This window comes from Canis aureus, chromosome 26, assembly GCF_053574225.1.
Source record: "Canis aureus isolate CA01 chromosome 26, VMU_Caureus_v.1.0, whole genome shotgun sequence".
Lineage (NCBI taxonomy): Eukaryota > Metazoa > Chordata > Mammalia > Carnivora > Canidae > Canis > Canis aureus.
Window position 1 is genome coordinate 24,278,676 of NC_135636.1, and position 17,548 is coordinate 24,296,223.

Here is a 17,548-nt window from a genome sequence, read left to right on the forward strand (position 1 = left end):
GCTAGTGACTTTCTTGCCAGCTGTGCATGTTTTTGAGTGGGTCAACTTGAACTCTACGCTGACAAGACAGAAAGCCCTGCTTGTCACCTGGGCTGGGAACCCAGGCCTCTGGCCCTCCATCATTGGCCTTTTTTGCTTGCCAAAGAAATGCCTTAGACCTGCTAGGAGTCCTGAATTCACTGATCCTAATTGCCTGGGCCAGACTGTGAGCTGAAACCTGATTCTGCTCTGAGCCATTTAAGCCTCAGCTGAGCTGAACTAAATTAAAGGCTGCCCACAGGCCCAAATAAAGCAAGATCTCTAGGCCGCTGGGTCTGGTGCAGGTCTGGGGCACTCCTTTGGGATCCTAAATTATGAGGACATCATGGATCTGGCTGGACTGTCAGCGTCCACAGAAATGTCCCCAGGAAAGACTTTAGGCTCTGATGGGACATCTGAAATCAGCTACTGAGAGGATCTGTTCGTCTGATGCAGAGACCAGCTGCATTCTAACATGAGATTATCGCAGGAAGCTACAAGTCTGGGGAAGGCACATCATAGGGCCTGTGACTCCTTTGCCCTCTTCTGACAGATGGGACTCTGGACCACCTCTGGGACATGCTCCCTGGTCAGGCTCAGTTTGCAACTGTGCACTTCCTGGCTCCTGGGGCATGTATCTTGTGAGGCATTTTTTATTATAAAATGCTGCTCCAGAAAAGGCTGCTCTCTGGATAGATTAGGATAAAAGGGATGGGATGTTATGTAAACCCATTTAGAACACTGTTGAAAATTCAGGATTTCAACCTGACCAGTTCCAGAAGTTTCTTTTTGGTTCAGTTGTATGGAAAACTTTTTCTATGAGAATGTTTGTGTTCCTCCTGCATGCAACCCTTCCAGGCGAACTTTTGGATGCTAGTTGGGGACGATTTTAAAATGTAAAGTTATGATTGCTAAATGGGACACAGTAAGTTTAAAAACGGCAGAAAAACAACAACAACAAAAGCGCCAGCATCCAGGGAGGTTCAGGGAGCATTAATGCTCTGTTTTTCAGAACTGTCTCTGAAAAGAAGCTTCCCCCTCTTTCTGAAGGAAAACACCCTGAGCTGCCTTTGCAAGCTGCCGGGAAGCTTTCAGCTCACACTTCCCGCTGAGCATCTGATCACAGCTGACAGCCTGACAGGGACAGCAGCAGGAGGCAGCCCCGTGCTTCCCAGCTAAACACAGAACCCTTCCAGATGCCTCTACACTTGAACTGGAGTCACAGACTACAAACCTTTGGTAACTGACAGCCTCCAGCAGGCCCTCAAAATCCAGGACTGAACTGAATTAATTGGATGGGGCTGGGAGCCTGTGGCCAGAATGTCCAGGAAAGGAGACCAACGCTGGGGTCCCTGGTAACCCAAGCTTCTTGACTCTGTCGTCTCTTTGTTTCCAGGAGGACAATGTGTACTCCTTGTATGCGTGCCTCCTGTCACCACCTCGGCCCCGGAAAACCTTCAGATGAGCTTCAGTGAACTGTCCAGGGCTGTGCCATACCTCGGGCCGGTCCAAAAGGGTCACACTAACATAAGGAGAAGGCCACGTGGGTCTTAAAGATAGACCCTTTGATTATCAGGCTGTGTCTTAACTGGTAAAGTCTGGAACTCCAAACCCCAGAACCCCAAAGTCCAGAACCCATGAGTGCGTTCAGTACCACAGGGTGGTCTCTTCCTGCTGCATGGGTGACCATAATTTTGCTGTAAAGATGCCTTGGCTGAGGGCCATGCAGAACACGAAGTGAACAGAGCAGACCTGAGACTGCCATTTTCAGAAAGTCTTCACAAGTTTGGTCCTTGACTGGTGCTGGTATATGGATTTGGGGGAGGGTTCTTACTATTCCAGAAATGAGGAGTGGCTTCCCTGTGCTTGCTGTTTGTACAGTGTGGTTTACGCTGACCATCTCTCCTTCTGGGAGACTAGAGCTTTGGTACATGCCAGGCAGAGGTCCCTATGTGACTGACTCCAGATGAAAAATCTTGCACCCCTAGGGTCAGGTGAGCTTCCCCAGTAGACAGCGTTTCACACTTGCTGTGTTAGGGCAGCATTAAGTGCATCCCGTGTGACCACATCACACTTCTGAAGGCTCCTGTCGGCTCTTCTCCTGACTTTGCTCCCTGCACCTTTTCCCTGCGCTGGTCTGGTTCTGTGTCCTTTTGCTGTAGTAAGTCACAGCTGTGAGCACAGCTATATGTGAGTCCTTCTAACAAGCCATGGAACACAAGGTGGTCTTGCACACACCAACACTGTATGGAAAAAGAACAGGAAGTATGAAAGGGATTTACAGGAAGAAAAAAGAGAGCATAGGACAGAAAGATGAGGAAAGTGAGGGAGAGAATCAATAAAGCAGTGAATAAATCAATAAAGCACCGAATTTAGTGGCTGCTGGGGCTGTCACACCCAACATGAGTGTGAGGGCTCACAGAACTGTTCAGGAGGACAGTCCTCAGCTGACCCCCAGCCCAGGGGAATAGAATGACCAGCACTCTCAACTCTACCTGGGAAACATGGGTGGAAATGATCATTTTTTACCGGACATACAGGATCTGAGAGCTTCCGTGAAGTGTGCTGGACTTCCGTAACAACTCTGTGAGGCAGCCAGGATAAGGATTATTATTGCTCCTAACTCACAGAGAGTTTATTTTTTTTTAAGATTTTATTTATTTATTCATGAGAGACACAGAGAGAGAGAGAGGCAGAGACACAGGCAGAGGGAGAAGCAGACTCCCCGCAGGGAGCCCAATGTGGGACTTGATTCTGGGACTCCGGGATCACGCCCTGAGCCAAAAGCAGACGCTCAACCACTGAGCCACCCAGGTGTCTCTTACAGAGTGTTTAAAGGCTTCCTGCTCCTGGAATCAAACCTGTGCCATATGTTCATACTTCTTCGATAAAACTTTCCTGTGGTGTATGTTGGTATACTATGCACACTTGTCTTTGCTCCTGGACTTTAATGTACTTTAAAAGGGCATGGTCTGAATTTTTCACTTTCTTGTCATTTTTTGAGTGGGGGAAGGGATGATCTCATCTCAGGATAAATGTGTTGTGGGAAGATAATGAAAATAAAACATGATAAAAACCATGTGCAATCTCTATTTTAGTCACCTCTGTATGCCACCCAGATCCAAGAATACCTTGGCACAAAGAAGGGGTTCAATCAAGAAGTCATCGATCTATTCTTAGCTAAAAGTGCTAGCCTGACAACACCTGCCTCATGGGGCTGTCTGGAGGATTAAATGAGCTAATGGATGGAAGTGAACTTTATAAATGGCGAAGCACTTTGTAGATCTAAACTATTATTAGAGCTAATAATAATTATGCATCATCAGCTTTATATTCATTTTTACAAATCTTTGAGAAGATGACTGCATTTTCCAAGTAGGCAGATGATCTGCTTACAGGGAGCCTGATGCTTCCATTCACAGATAGGGACTTGCAGGGCAGAGGGCTCAAAAGACTTACACAAAGTCACGTGCTTGTACCTGTGTCGATCTGTGGTTTCTCCTCAGAAATGAGATTTGACTTTACAGTCTGTTCTCAATTTCCAAGTAACATCATAATAGTTTCAACATTATAAGCTTTTTCTCTGCTCATTCCCTTTTTCCCTCTTGCTTATCAAAATTGTCACAAAGCTTTGATACCCAGAAATGGCATGCTGTCTCTTTATAAGGAGGTGGACAGAATGTGAGTATCGGAATAGATGGACTTGAGTTTGAATCTAGGCTCTGCTTCTTACTAGCCCGGAAACTTTGAACAAATGACTTAATTTCCACGAGATTTACTCACCTGCAAAGTGGGCCACTAATCACTACTTTCTAAAGATATGAGGACTAAAGATAAGGGATGTGGAGTCTCTAGCCCAGGCACCTAATAGACACTGCAAATAATAAGAGTTGAGTATCCATGTCATTGTCACTGTTATTATTAACAAGGTGAAATAGGAGAAAGAAGAATGACAAATTTCGGCTTGGAGAACCCTAGTGAAACTGGTCTGGGAGGTCCCTTATGAAACCAACCTCAAAAGGTCTTTCCCCTGAAAGACAACAAAAATAAGACTTTCGAGTCAGCAATTTCCAGCTCTGGGATGAGGCATCGACTAGAATCGACAGTCTCACCCAGGTGCAGGATTTCTTTCTAGCATCGGCTTTGCTGCCTCCCTGTGAGTCACCATACAGAGGAGACCAGGGTAGGAACAGCAGGATTTATCACTGCTTCTCATGAGTGAGTGTCTGTGGTAATGACAAAGGGATGATTGGGGTGGAGAAGGACAAATAAAAACTTTGATGAGGAGGACAAGGACTGGACAGGAACAAGCAAAGAGTAGAGGTGGAACCAGTCAGCCTGAAATCACGCATCATGATGATACCTTCTTAACTCAATTATCTCTTTGTAAAAATACCAATTGGGGGCCACCTAGGTGGCTCAGTGGTTGAGCGTCTGTCTTTGGCTCAGGGCGTGATCCTGGGGTCTTGGGATCGAATCCTGCATCAGGCTTCCCACAAGGAGCTTGCCTTTCCCTCTGCCTATGTCTCTGTCTCTCCGTGTCTCTCATGAATAAATAGATAAAAGTCTTTTTAAAAAAATAAAATGAAATCTCCATTCTTTATAAAAAAAAAATACCAGGTGGGATCGAACTATAGTAGATGGAAAATGTGGGGGGAGGGGTTGGGGGAGATGTCACCATCATCAGAAAAAGACACATGGTCAGTGAGCTGGGAAGGAGCTCAAGGGTTACCTAGTCTCATGATTTTCCCTGCATCCACAGGAGTCTTCAGAGATGCTTCAAGGCCTCCACAAGTCATGAAGTGTTTCTTGCCAAGAGCATGGCTTGCTGCTTGAGAAACCTATTCGAGCTTTTAATCTGTTTTTGTTCTAGTCTTAACGATCTAAAAATTAGTGATGTATGCCAGTGCCTATCTAGCTTCCATAGATAGGCTCTAAAGCCCAGAGAGGACAATATACTTGTTCAGTAAAACACAAGGGTAGACCTGGGTCTCTAGCCTATAAGTCTTGCTTCCCCATCCCATGTGGGAATTGTAGACAGACACACTGGTGACCGACCCATCACCATTCCATGTGACAGAAGATGCCAGACATGAGACTCTCTACTTTCCCCAAACCCAAAGGAGGTCTTCATGAGAGTCCTCTTCTTGTCATCAGGACTTGAGATTTAGAGGGCTGCAAGATTTGGGGATTAGAATTTCCAGCTTCCTGAGACATGGTCTCCCCAGATTGCTCTTCACTGACCTCTTCCAGCTTCTTAACCCAGTCTTTTTTACATGTTGCCATTCACCATCTGGCCCCTTGGGCTTGGCCTGCACTCACACACTGTTCATCGAGTGAGAGGTGCTGGACTTCTGTGCTTCCTGTTCTATTGGCTCTCACTGGGCCTGGATGGGCTCCTTGCAGTGCCCTCGGGCAGCTAATCAAGTCCATCCTTGAGTCCTCAAGTTCTTAAAGCTAGAAAAAACCTTTGAGACCATCTAAATTAATCCCTTAATCTTGCAGATGAGGAAACTAGGGTGAAGAAAGCCTTGCCACTCATACAAAATCACACAGTTAAAGCAAGATTCAAATTCAGGCCACCTAATCCAACACCCACATCCAACACCTTTCCAATAACCACACCACTATTCTCCCTTCTAACTCAACTCAGTTTATTTTTTTCAAGATTTTATCTATTTATTTATTTGAGAGAGAGAGCGTGAACATGAGCATGCACGAGTGGTGAGGAGGAGCAGAGGGGAAGGGAGAGAAAATCCCAAGAGGACTCCACGCTGAGCACAGAACCAAATGTGTGGCTTGATTCCATGACCCTGAGGTCATGACCTGAGCCCAAACCAGGAGTCAGACACCTAACCAAGTGAGCCCCCAGGCATCCCCAATTCAACTCAGTTTCTTTTTTTTTTTAATTTTTTTTTTCTTATGATAGTCACACAGAGAGAGAGAGAGAGAGAGAGAGAATGGCAGAGACATAGGCAGAGGGAGAAGCAGGCTTCATGCACCGGGAGCCCGACATGGGACTCGATCCCAGGTCTCCAGGATCGTGCCCTGGGCCAAAGGCAGGCGCTAAACCGCTGCGCCACCCAGGGATCCCTCAACTCAGTTTCAATCAACACACGTTGGTGGACTATTTAATGTGCATTTCAGGAAAGGGGGAGAAGGAGGAAGGACACAAGAGAAAGAGGCAGAAATCATGAATCGACCCAAAAGCAGCTACAAGGGGGACCAGGATGTGAAGGGTGTGTTTGTCATCCTTAAGCTTATCATCCAGAAGAAAAGTTAAGCAAGTACCTAACACGAAGCAAAATATGAGGGCTCTAAAAAGGTTCACACCTGCTAGATAAAAGCACAGGAAGTTTAAGATGCTTGAAAAAGGCTTCAGGGAGGAGGTAATACTTAAAACAGGTTAAATCACTTGACAGCCCATTCAAACTTCCTTCTAGTTGGCCCTTGGAGGCTAGAGAGCTAAAGAGCTTCCCTGACTCCCTTGCAGTTGGGGGTGGCTAGGTGACTCCTTTCCAGTCAAGGAGACAGAAACATATTCCTTTGAGGGCAGCTTCTACCTCTTCTTTCTTCCTGCCTAGAACTTAGGAAGTGCTCAGATTATAGCTGCTCTCATGACAGCAGGTGGAAAAGAGCTGACAGAGAGAGCTGGTTTCTGAAAGGAGCCCAGGATGGAGCATCCATACCAGCCATAAAGGGCCTGCTCCTGAACTGTTGCATGAGATGAATCCCATTTAATTCAGCCAGTGGAGCAGAACTTCTCCTAGATGGGAAGAAAGCAGTTGAACCCAAACCTTACAGGTTCACAGGCCTTGCAGAAGCCATCAGATTTTACCAAGCAGACACAGCGGGCAAGACCAGTGTAGGCTGACACTTCAGGATGGAGAAAGCATGGGGCATGTACTCAGCAGAGTGGGAGCAAGGACAGAGGGAAGTCAGAAGAGTGATAGAAAGGCAGCTTGGCCGGGGTGAGAGAACCCCTGTGGGGCTCCTAGTGTATGTGCAGACCTCATTCAGAAGGCCAAGAGGAGGTGTTGAGGGAAGGGAGATCTTGCAGAGTTGGTGTTAATTCTTGGCACTAAACACCAAGAGCCTCAGTGAGCGTGCCGTGAGCCCTGGTTGAGCAGGCTTGGTGGCTGGTAAGGAGCCCGGGGCAACAGTGGGTGGCCTATTCATTCTAATCAGCAGTGCGCGTATTACATTCCTGTTTGCTTAGTGTTTATGTGGAACATCAGGAACCACAGTACCGCAAACTCACTCCCATTCTGCTGGCACTACCCTTACTAGGCCACTTTCTTCCGCAGCCAGTTTTCAGGCTGGCAAACCGCAGCTAGGGCCCTCTGGCTGCTCCAAGCACCCTGCTTTGATGGCAGTACACGTCAGGCCACAAACATCTTCACTGAGAATGCCCGAAGATGAAAGCAATAAGAAAGTAAATATACAGTTGACCCTTGAAGATGCAGAGGGGAGGGGTGCTGCCCTGTGTGCAGTCAAAAATCTGCAATATAGAACTCTGGACTCCTCAAAAAATTTACTAAATAGCCTGCTGACGACTAGAAGCCTTACTGATAACATAAAAAGTTACTTGGTGCCTATGTTGTATGCTGTACGTATTATGTACTATATTCTCACGAAAAAGTAGGCTAGAGAAAATGCGATGTCCCTAAAATCATAAGGCAGAGAAAATACATTTTCAGTGCGGTACTATTTTACTGGGGGAAAAAATCCACATAGAAGCAGCCTCATGCATTTGAAGCCTGTGCTGTTTAAAAGTCAAACACCCATGGATAAATAAATACGATCTGGGATCATGTATAGGCAGATGGAAGTGGGAAAGATATCCAACCTGTGATGGCCCTCAACAAGTTTAAGAACCTCCGGGCAAACTACATGAAATAAATTCTTCCCAGGCCACTCTCATCCTTGTGCATGCTTCTCTGATTCAGGCATTTGAACTTCAGAGGCAGTGAGATGCAGTGGAAAAATACTGCTTCTAGGCTGTTTCCAACTAGCTGTTTGAACACAAAAGAATGTTTTCTATTACCTCCCCCTAGACTTCAATCTCCCCCTCTCTCGCCCTATACCTTGAGAGGTCTGGACCAGAGACACTCGTTTCCTCGTCTGAGCTCCCAGTGTGGCCAGTAGAGGGCCTCGCTCTGCCCCCATCTTCATACCAGGCCTCTGGGCTCAGCCCCCAGATGGTTCTCTGGTGGCAAGAGTCCTGTTTCCTTCAAAGTCAGGGCATGCAGCAGAAGCTCCGTAAATCTGTCCCGAATGGAGAAATGAGCTGCCACAGTTACTCTTTGCTAAACGTTCTAGGAGAAAGGTACAGATGCTCTACAGGCCTAGGGTCCACATATGGCAGTTAAATGGCCCCATAATCGCAGTCGCCAAGCCCCAGACTAGTCTGCATGCAGAGAGAATGGGTATAAGTTAGTACAGTTTTTCATCAACCACATTCCATAGAACTAGTCCCACTAGCTCTTGATAATGTTCTGAGAAAAAGGCCCTCTAGTCAGAAAGAGTTAAGAAATTTGCTAATTTGGGGTGCCTGGGTGGCTAAGGTCATGATCCCGGGGTCCTGGGATCGAGTCCCGCATCAGGATCCCTGCAGGTAGCCTGCTTCTCCCTCTGCCTATGTCTCTGTCTCTCTCTGTGTGTCTCTCATGAATAAATAGATAAGATCTTTGGGGAAAGAAAAGAAATTTGCTAATTTTATTGCACATTCTCTCCCTCCACCCTTAAATTAGCCTAGTAAAAGATTTGAGAAGATGGTAATGGTATCTGGTCAATTTTGTGCAAGCAAGTGTTTCCCAAACATTTATTTCTGGAATTTGTTTTTTGGAGAATAACTATGAGCATAAACGTGGTTGGAGAAACACTGGTTTAATGTAAATGGTTTTTGCAGTGAAGTTTTCACTTATGAACCCTACTGAGGATGTGAAAAGCCCTCCTAGGACAAAAAAATCATCAGTGCTGCATAAACAAATTTACAGGACAAGGAAATGAGAGCAGATGTAAGAATTCAGGCCATTACTGTTATAATTATGATCTCATTTAGTGAATATCTATACAACATCAACAAATTATCTACCATGTATCAAAGAGGGGTTGTCAAGATAAATAAGGCAGGGTCCCATCTCTCCATGAGAGCATTGCCTAAATGGAAGAGTAAGTAACTTGCAAATACCTTCAAAGAAGGAACCCAGAAGAATCATGGAAACTGGATCTTGAATAATAAAAATAACGATAACATGAATAGTAGTACCTTTATATAGTGTTTACTATGTACCAAGTGCTGTTCTAAGTAAGCACTTTATGTATATGAAACCACTTAAACCTCACTACAATTTTACTGGGTACTTTGAGTACTTGCCTTTTACAAATCCATTCAGTGAAGCTCAGAGAGGTTAAGTAACTTGCCCAAGATCACACAACTAGAAAGGTGGCATAGGTGGGTGGCCTGGCTCTAGAGTACATGCTTTTCAGCACCAGGTTACACTGCTTCTCTAGGGAAGAGCAGTATACCAGATGGAAAAGGACAGAAACCTTCCCTGCAAAGGCAATAGGGAATGGTAAGTAGTTCTGTATGTACGAAACACAGAGCACAAGGGGAGAAATAGCAGGCACACCTGTGCCAAAAAGTTCTGACTGTATCCTGTGGACTTGGGTTCTAGACCATTCTGCTAATGACCTCTAAGGGAAGAAAGGAGAACATGTGCCATGGGGGCTCTGGGAGCATCACTTAAAGAAGCCTCCACCACCATCTGCAAAATTCATGAGGATTCCACATTTTACGCCATGATAGAATTGTTGTCTTAATATGAAATTTTTAAATAAAAAAATTGTAATCACTTACCAGTTCCATCATCACCGTTCTACTTGGAACCCCAAGCAGATCTATCTGCATCTCTGGGGCTCAGTTAGGGGTAAAGGTGTAAAAGGTGGAAGTTATGTGGGAGACCTGAGTCAGGGAAGGACAGAGATTAGATCTGTGTCTTCAAGGATAGCTCTTTAGAATAGCAAGAGCCTAGGGCACCTGGGTGGCTCAGTCAGTTAAGCATCTGCCTTTGGCTCAGGTCATGATCCCAGGGTCCTGGGATCAAGCCCCTCATTGGACTCCCTGCTCACTGGGGAGCCTGCTTCTGGGGCTCCCCCTGCTTGTGTGGTTGCTCGTGTTCTTTCTCTCAAATATAAAATCTTTTAAAAAATAGAATAACAAGAGCCTAGAAGTAACTGAAATATCCATCAAGAGAGAACAGTTAAAAAAAAAAAAAGAGAGAGAACAGTTTACATAAATCATACTCATACGCTAGAACCTAGAGAAAAATGCAAAAGATCACATAAGGAAAAGTTTCTAAGGTAACATATGAAGCAAAAAGAGCAAAGCATGGACCATGTGTACAGTGTACTTTCACTCATGTGGGAAGTGTACAAAGCCTGTGTGTTTTAAGGATGTCCACACATGCTTGTATAGGCAGGGAACATTCTGGAAGGATATGCAACAAACTGTCAGTCTCCAGGGAAGGACACTGGGAATGCCAAGTGAGAGAGCTTACTTTGCGAAAACTGCATACCCTTTCTAATTTGAATTTTTATCATGTGCCTGTATCACTTTTCCAAGTAAAAGAAACAGTTTAGAGAGTCAGACTGCTTCAAACAAAAAATGGGAAAAAATGGTTTTTTTTTTTTTTAATTTTTTTTTATTTATTTATGATAGTCACAGAGAGAGAGAGGCAGAGGCACAGGCAGAGGGAGAAGCAGGCTCCATGCACCGGGAGCCCGATGTGGGATTCGATCCCGGGTCTCCAGGATCGCGCCCTGGGCCAAAGACAGGCGCCAAACCGCTGCGCCACCCAGGGATCCCGAAAAAAATGGTTTTTAAGGAAAAGAAAAGCTGAGGAGAACCCTGGCAGCAGCACGTTATGGATAGCGGCTGGGACAAAGACAGAGAGAGCGAGTAATTGTAGGGAAAGACCTAGAAAAAGAAAGAAAGAAAGAAAGAGAGAAAGAAAGAAAGAAAGAAAGAAAGAAAGAAAGAGAAGAAGAAAGAAAGAAAGAAAGAAAGAAAGAAAGAAAGAAAGAAAGAAAGAAAGAAAGAAAAAGAAAGAAAGAAGAAAGAAAGTACTGCCCTAGAGTAAGTGGCAACAGGGATGAGGAGAAGTTGCTGGACGCATATGCAGTACAAACGGGAGGACGTGGCAACTAGTTAGTTGTGGAGGGTAGAAGAGAGGTGGAAGTTAAGGATAACTTTGGTGCAGGGAGGAGAGCAGGAGCTGTTCACTCATAGAATGTGGGGGATGAGAGCTTAGTCTGGGACACACGGGCTTTGAGGCATCCTAGGACACCTATTAGAAATGCGAGTCTGGCGCCTATGATGACAGTCGCCTTGCTGACAGCAGCACTGGGCTCTCACAGAATCGAGAATGAAACGTGATTTCCTTTCTGAGCAGAGAAGTGTTGACACAGCAGGTCCGAGATTGCTTATCCTCAGAAAGACCCGCTTTGCAAGGTTGGCCCTTGGCTGGTGTCTGTGAACTTGACTGGCAGCCAGTTCCCAGCACTGACAGGAAACTTCCTTGACAGGACAAAGGGGGCTCACTGTGCCTGGACTCTGTGCCAACAGCATGGTCTGTGCTCAACACCTGGCTTCCTCCTACAAGCCTGGGATTTTGGTGTGTACTAGGTCCCTGACCGGCCTCCAGTACAAATCTTAGATGTGAAGTCTCCCGTGAGTTTCCCTTGCAGCCAGCGTTTGAGCTGTGTTGTCACAACTGGCTGCTGGAGGGATTAAGCAGGTCCTGCGTAAGGCTGGTGGGAGAGGACTCTTGGGAGCTGGCTTCTGGTCTCCTCTGGAACTTGCCCCGAGTACCTTTTCCTTCGTTAATTCTGCTTTGTATCCTTTCCCATGATTCATACAACTATAGGTTGAGGCCTGTGAGTGCTTCTGACAAATTAGCAAACCCGGGGGTGGTCGTGGGGACCCCTGGGCCACCTTCCCTCAGGAGGAGGTGGGGTGGGAGGTACGCTATAAATCTGCATGGCCTGTCTATCCTCCTCGCCAACCTCCAATCTCTGTCACAGTTCCAAATGAAGATGTAACATTGAATAAATGTTCAAAGAAATCCTGGAGCTTCTCAGAAAAAAAAAAAAAAATGGTGTAGTGCAAGGAAGGTGTGCTCCTACAGCTACACTTGTCTTGTGACTTCGTCTTACCAGCTCTGTAGCGTGCTTAAAGCCAAGCTTCCCGTCTATGGGAGCTTTAACAACACGCTTGGTGATGACTGCATGATCTCTAAATGCCTATACTTTCTGACCACCTCTGACTCCGTGATTGCTCCATAGTGGATGGCTTGGGATTATCCTGAGACCAATCCCAACAGAAGAAACAAAGGCTGATGGTCAAAAAGCCTGTAAAAGAAACACAGGGCAAATCTTCCAACCCTGGCCAGAATCCAAAGCAACCCCAATTACCATGTGACAGGTGGAGTGATGCACTAGAGACTTTTGATCTTTATTATTCCCAAGCTGTGCAGTCTAGGAATCTGTTCTTTCTCCCAGCCAGTCCCTGGCTCCAGGGGGTCTCAGTCATAAAGGCGTGGCTAAGGGAGGGGCTGTTAGAACAAGCAATGGTTCCTCCAATGGGCTCTACTCTGGAAACTCCCAAGGTCCCAAAGTGCTAAACCCTGTGTTCTCTGGGTGATGGGCGTGGGGGGTGGGGGATTTCATGGCCTTTTGGTGCTACAAGTCATAGTTTTGTCACCACCACACCTTACAGGATAATATCATGAGCTGGATGTAAATCACGAGACCCGGCAACATCCGAGAGATTGACTTCCTTCCTAGAGCTTTAATGTTGACCAATTAAGACTTGTTTCTTTTTAGTCTTTCCAGAATCAGCCTCACTCCTCCCCGGAAAACAGAACATCACTAGTCTTTCATCATCTCTGCAGGTGGGAGAGTTGATCCGATTACAAAAGGAGAGGCAAGAGGGCTGCTCAAGCACACTTTCATACCTGCATGCACAAGTAGGTAACTGAATTTCCTATATAATTATAAAGACATCCAACTCTTTGTAAGACTTACTTTGTTTATTTTTTGTTTTTTTAAAAGAGAATCCTCAGTTTTAATTCTTTGATATAGGTACCTGAGTCTAGCCTTGCCTAATGTGGATCTTTTTCTTGGCAGTTTACTAAAAAACTTCTATTTTCTTCTTAATTCCACCCAAATTCCATTTCTACCCAAACTTGAATAATCTGTCATTCAATACCTTGCAAAAACTCCCAGAGTCCTGAGTAGTTATGCTCCAGAAAGTCTTAGTTTCAAATGCCACGCCATGTATGGACTTTGGATAAGTTACATAATCTCTCTTGGCCTCATTTTCCTCACCTGTAAAATGGGGGCTGGGGGCCATGAGGAGTAAATGTAATCATCCGTGTGACACAGTTAGCCTTGCGCCTGTCACACAGCAAGCAAGGAATTACTCTGGTGAATGTATTCTCTGGTTCTCTTTCAACTCAGATCTTAGAGCATCCAACGCTGACAAAAGTACTAGCTTATCCTCTCATTTCTCTCTCTCCTATCAACTCATATTTGTTTTCTCTTTTCTTTTCCCCTTGTAGATTCTTCTTTTAGATCTGCGAGTCCTATAGGTCCTGTCCCGTGGGCTCAGCAACTGTTGATGATGCTTCCTCCTAAACATCCACTATGAACACTTCCATCTTGGCCAACAAGCATGTGAGGACTTTCCAGACCAAAGGCAGCATTTTCATGTCAGATAAGACATCAAATTTTCCTTCATAGGAGGGGCTTCTGAGGAGTTAAGGACTCATGGTTTCAGCCCAGGTCATGATCCCAGAGTCTCGAGATCGAGCCCCACTCAGCATGGAGTCTGCTTAAGGCTCTTTCCCTCTCCCCCTGCTCTCTATCTCTAATAAGATAAGAAAATCTTAATTTTTTTTTTCTTCAGGTGCTTCAGTGGCTCAGTTGGTTAAGCATCTGCCTTCGCTCAGGTCATGATCCTAGGGTCCTGGGATCAAGCTCCACATCAGGATCCCTGTTCAGTGGGGAGTCTGCTTCTCTCTCTCCCTCAACCCCTTCCCCCTGCTTGTGCCCTCTCTCTCTCTCTCTCTCAAATAAATATATAAAAACTTAAAAAAATTGTTTTCTTCATATGTGGCACTAGAAATTAATCATTAATGAGGGCTTCTAGAAAAAAGTTCATCTCTTCATTTAGTTCTGAGTGTTATATGTAACAAGGATATATGGTTAATTGAGATATCTAAATAACCACTTTTCTGTTTTGATCATGAGCCACATGCATTCTAGATGCTTCTTTCCTGCTGAGGTTGTATTCAAGTCCAACTGTTCATGCCAGAATAACTGGTCACATGGCATGTTGTCTAGTTGTGCAGGTTTCTGGAATCTGCAGGGAAAAAATAAGCATGAAACCTCATCACAAATCTAGTCAGGGTAGCTCCAAGGGGGGAAAAAAAGATGACATTTAAATATCACATTCAGGTAGCAGTATAGTTTTAAATGTCAGGGAATTGCAAATCAAAACCACGATGAGATATGGCTTCCTACCCACCACAATAGGACGGCTATAACAAAAAAGACAATAATAAATAAATAAAGATAATAACAAGTGTTGACAAGGAACCCTCACACAATGCTAGTGGGAATGAAAATGGTACAGTTACTTTTGAAAATAGTTTGGTAGTTCCTTAAAAGAATAAACAGTTATCATATATGTGATCCAGCAATTATACTCCTAGGTGTATACGCAAGAAAAATGAAAACATATATCCAGATAAAAACTTGTACATGAATATTCATAGTAGTGTTATTCATAAGCCAAAAAATAGAAATAAGCCAGATGTCCATGAACTCATGAATAGGTAAACAAAATGTGGTAAATCCACACAATGGGATATTATATGGCAATAAAAAGAAATGAAGTAGTGATAGAGGATGAACCTTAAAAGCATCATGTGAAGTGAAAGAAGTTACTCACAAAAGACCACATAGTGTATGATTCCTTTTTTTTTTTTTGTCTTGAGCCTTTTTTTTTTAATTTATTTTTTATTGGTGTTCAATTTACTAACATACAGAATAACCCCCAGTGCCCGTCACCCATTCACTCCCACCCCCCGCCCTCCTCCCCTTCTACCACCCCTAGTTCGTTTCCCAGAGTTAGCAGTCTTTACGTTCTGTCTCCCTTTCTGATATTTCCCACACATTTCTTCTCCCTTCCCTTATATTCCCTTTCACTATTATTTATATTCCCCAAATGAATGAGAACATATAATGTTTGTCCTTCTCCGACTGACTTACTTCACTCAGCATAATACCCTCCAGTTCCATCCACGTTGAAGCAAATGGTGGGTATTTGTCATTTCTAATGGCTTAGTAATATTCCATTGTATACATAAACCACATCTTCTTTATCCATTCATCTTTCGTTGGACACCGAGGCTCCTTCCACAGTTTGGCTATCGTGGCCATTGCTGCTATAAACATCGGGGTGCAGGTGTCCCGGCGTTTCACTGCATCTGTATCTTTGGGGTAAATCCCCAACAGTGCAATTGCTGGGTCATAGGGCAGGTCTATTTTTAACTCTATGAGGAACCTCCACACAGTTTTCCAGAGTGGCTGCACCAGTTCACATTCCCACCAACAGTGTAAGAGGGTTCCCTTTTCTCCACATCCTCTCCAACATTTGTGGTTTCCTGCCTTGTTAATTTGCTCCATTCTCACCGGTGTGAGGTGGTATCTCATTGTGGTTTTGATTTGTATTTCCCTGATGGCAAGTGATGCAGAGCATTTTCTCATATGCATGTTGGCCATGTCTATGTCTTCCTCTGTGAGATTTCTGTTCATGTCTTTTGCCCATTTCATGATTGGATTGTTTGTTTCTTTGGTGTTGAGTTTAATAAGTTCTTTATAGATCTTGGAAACCAGCCCTTTATCTGATATGTCATTTGCAAATATCTTCTCCCATTCTGCAGGTTGTCTTTTAGTTTTGTTGACTGTATCCTTTGCTGTGCAACGTATGATTCCTTTTATACAAAATGTACGCAATAGGAAAATGTAGAGACAAAGTAAATTTGTGGTTGCTGGGGCTGAGGAGGATTATAGAGAAATAGAAATGACTACTAATTATGTACAGAATTTTTTTTTAGTATGGTAAAAATGTTCTAAAAGTAATCACAGTGATAGTCACTCAACTGTGAATATACTAAAAAAAAACATTGAATCGCACACTTTAACTGGGTGGATTGTACAGTATGTCAATTACACCTCAATAAAAGTGTTGTATCAATAGGTAGAGAAGGAAGAAAGGAAGGAAAAGAAAGAAAGAAGAAGAAAGAAAGAAAGAAAGAAAGAAAGAACAAAAGAAAGAAAGAAAAAAGGAGGAGTGAAGATAGGAAGAAAGATAGAGAAAAGGAGGGAGGGAAAGAAGGAGGGAGGGAGGAAGGAAGGAAGAAAGGAAGGAAGAAAGAGAGAAAGGGAGGGAGGGAGGGAAAGAAGGAAGGAAGGAAAGAAGGAAGCAGTATAGGATCCTATCTTGACTTTAGAAACCGAACACTAAGGTCAAAAACTCCTTTGAGTAATTGCAAACCCCTGGGCAAACCTTATCACCAGTGCAAACCTGGTAAGACACACAGTAAGGAAGACACTTCCGAGAAAACTAAACCTTCGGAAACAGATAAGAGTTGATCAGCTGAAAAGATACTTCAATATCACCTTCCTTTAGCCACTTTAAGTTATTCTGTAGGCCAATCTAGATGACTCAACAATACTATTTATGAGGTAAAAGAGGAACCCTTGAGTATTCAATGCTATATGGCAACCAAACCAAATAAAGACGGTATTGACCAACTGAGTACTCCACACCCTGTAAACAACTCCTGGCTTATTCTAATCCCTGCCTGGGAGCTGTTTACAGTGTCTGATTTAGCACTGTGCCTGTAACATGGCAACTGAAATCAGCTTAGCCATCTGTCTTAGAAGTTCTCAGTTCACCATTTACTGTGAGGAACCAACTGAAGAAATATAATAAATAAGGCCCCTCTCTTGACAGTGGCAACAAAGGAATACAAAAGGTGTGAGACCCATACAGAGGAACTATAAAATGTTACTAAAGAACATAAGAAACTTGAATAAAAGGAACAATATCACATGTTCTAGGATGGGAAGACTCAGTATTCAAATGGAACCCCTCCAAGTTCTTCTGCAGGTTCAACATAATTCCAGTGAAATTTCCAATGGATGTACACGTGTGTGAGAGTGTATACATGAATATGCACTAGCAGATGTGTGTGCACATGTGTATAGACAAATGCTTTGCAAGGGTTGGGGCACAACTTAGACAACTTGATGCTCAAGTTTTCTTGGATGAGACTATATCCAAGGATTTTTTGAGAAACATGAACAATGGTGATAGAATGAAGGAACAGCTACAGAACTAGATGGAGAGTCTGGAAATAGACCCTTATATAAGAAATGGTGTGGGATAACTGGC

The 17,548-nt window shown here is 44.2% G+C and overlaps 1 long non-coding RNA gene across 1 annotated transcript in view; it reads left to right on the plus strand.

The window, feature by feature from the left end:
• LOC144298812 (uncharacterized) overlaps positions 1–14,148 on the plus strand; it is a 34,902-nt gene extending 20,754 nt beyond the window's left edge. The window contains exons 2-3 of the long non-coding RNA XR_013365697.1: positions 12,907–13,049; positions 13,644–14,148. This is a non-coding gene — a long non-coding RNA (uncharacterized LOC144298812). The remainder of the gene's footprint in view (positions 1–12,906; positions 13,050–13,643) is intronic.
• The last annotated feature ends 3,400 nt before the right edge of the window (positions 14,149–17,548 follow it).